Here is a 2,500-nt window from a genome sequence, read left to right on the forward strand (position 1 = left end):
CTTCGCTCGCTGTTCGCCGCTCGCCGCTCGCTCGCGCAGCCAAAATTGGCCAGTTTTGGCCCGTTTTTGGGCTGTTTTGGCCTGTTTTTGGGGTGTTCTTGCGTGGCGCGGCGACCGTCGTGAGCGGAGCAAAATGTCAGCCATCTCAGCACCCTGGAACCCCCCGGGTGGCACAGGGCTGGATGGAGCTTTCGTATAGCAGGGACGGTGCTGCCTCTCGCTTCGCTCGCTGTTCGCCGCTCGCCGCTCGCTCGCGCAGCCAAAAATGGCCAGTTTTGGCCCGTTTTTGGGCTGTTTTGGCCTGTTTTTGGGGTGTTCTTGCGTGGCGCGGCGACCGTCGTGAGCGGAGCAAAATGTCAGCCATCTCAGCACCCTGGAACCCCCCGGGTGGCACAGGGCTGGATGGGGCTTTCGTATAGCAGGGACGGTGCTGCCTCTCGCTTCGCTCGCTGTTCGCCGCTCGCCGCTCGCTCGCGCAGCCAAAAATGGCCAGTTTTGGCCCGTTTTTGGGCAGTTTTGGCCTGTTTTTGGGGTGTTCTTGCGTGGCGCGGCGACCGTCGTGAGCGGAGCAAAATGTCAGCCATCTCAGCACCCTGGAACCCCCCGGGTGGCACAGGTCTGGATGGGGCTTTCGTATAGCAGGGACGGTGCTGCCTCTCGCTTCGCTTGCTGTCCGCCACTCGCCGCTCGCTCGCGCAGCCAAAAATGGCCAGTTTTGGCCCGTTTTTGGGCCGTTTTGACCAGTTTTTGGCCTGTTCTTGCGTTGCGCGGTGACCGTCGAGAGCGGACCAAAACGTCAGCCATCTCAGCACCCTGGAACCCCCCGGGTGGCACAGGGCTGGATGGGGCTTTCGTATAGCAGGGACGGTGCTGCCTCACGCTTCGCTCGCTGTTCGCCGCTCGCCGCTCGCTCGCGCAGCCAAAAATGGCCTGTTTTGGCCCGTTTTTGGGCTGTTTTGGCCTGTTTTTGGGCTGTTCTTGCGTGGCGCGGCGACCGTCGTGAGCGGAGCAAAATGTCAGCCATCTCAGCACCCTGGAACCCCCCGGGTGGCACAGGGCTGGATGGGGCTTTCGTATAGCAGGGACGGTGCTGCCTCACGCTTCGCTCGCTGTTCGCCGCTCGCCGCTCGCTCGCGCAGCCAAAAATGGCCTGTTTTGGCCCGTTTTTGGGCTGTTTTGGCCTGTTTTTGGGCTGTTCTTGTGTGGCGCGGCGACCGTCGTGAGCGGAGCAAAATGTCAGCCATCTCAGCACCCTGGAACCCCCCGGGTGGCACAGGGCTGGATGGGGCTTTCGTATAGCAGGGACGGTGCTGCCTCACGCTTCGCTCGCTGTTCGCCGCTCGCCGCTCGCTCGCGCAGCCAAAAATGGCCTGTTTTGGCCCGTTTTTGGGCTGTTTTGGCCTGTTTTTGGGCTGTTCTTGCGTGGCGCGGCGACCGTCGTGAGCGGAGCAAAATGTCAGCCATCTCAGCACCCTGGAACCCCCCGGGTGGCACAGGGCTGGATGGGGCTTTCGTATAGCAGGGACGGTGCTGCCTCACGCTTCGCTCACTGTTCGCCGCTCGCCGCTCGCTCGCGCAGCCAAAAATGGCCTGTTTTGGCCCGTTTTTGGGCTGTTTTGGCCTGTTTTTGGGCTGTTCTTGCGTGGTGCGGTGACCATCGTGAGCGGAGCAAAACGTCAGCCATCTCAGCACCCTGGAACCCCCCGGGTGGCACAGGGCTGGATGGGGCTTTCGTATAGCAGGGACGGTGCTGCCTCTCGCTTCGCTCGCTGTCCGCCGCTCGCCGCTCGCTCGCGCAGCCAAAAATGGCCAGTTTTGGCCCGTTTTTGGGCCGTTTTGGCCTGTTTTTGGGCTGTTCTTGCGTGGTGCGGCGACCGTCGTGAGCGGAGCAAAATGTCAGCCATCTCAGCACCCTGGAACCCCCCGGGTGGCACAGGGCTGGATGGGGCTTTCGTATAGCAGGGACGGTGCTGCCTCTCGCTTCGCTTGCTGTCCGCCACTCGCCGCTCGCTCGCGCAGCCAAAAATGGCCAGTTTTGGCCCGTTTTTGGGCCGTTTTGGCCAGTTTTTGGCCTGTTCTTGCGTTGCGCGGTGACCGTCGAGAGCGGAGCAAAACGTCAGCCATCTCAGCACCCTGGAACCCCCCGGGTGGCACAGGGCTGGATGGGGCTTTCGTATAGCAGGGACGGTGCTGCCTCACGCTTCGCTCACTGTTCGCCGCTCGCCGCTCGCTCGCGCAGCCAAAAATGGCCTGTTTTGGCCCGTTTTTGGGCTGTTTTGGCCTGTTTTTGGGCTGTTCTTGCGTGGTGCGGTGACCATCGTGAGCGGAGCAAAACGTCAGCCATCTCAGCACCCTGGAACCCCCCGGGTGGCACAGGGCTGGATGGGGCTTTCGTATAGCAGGGACGGTGCTGCCTCTCGCTTCGCTCGCTGTCCGCCGCTCGCCGCTCGCTCGCGCAGCCAAAAATGGCCAGTTTTGGCCCGTTTTTGGGCCGTTTTGG

The sequence above is a fragment of the Musa acuminata genome, unplaced genomic scaffold, assembly GCF_036884655.1.
Source record: "Musa acuminata AAA Group cultivar baxijiao unplaced genomic scaffold, Cavendish_Baxijiao_AAA HiC_scaffold_1136, whole genome shotgun sequence".
Classification (NCBI taxonomy): Eukaryota; Viridiplantae; Streptophyta; class Magnoliopsida; order Zingiberales; family Musaceae; genus Musa; species Musa acuminata.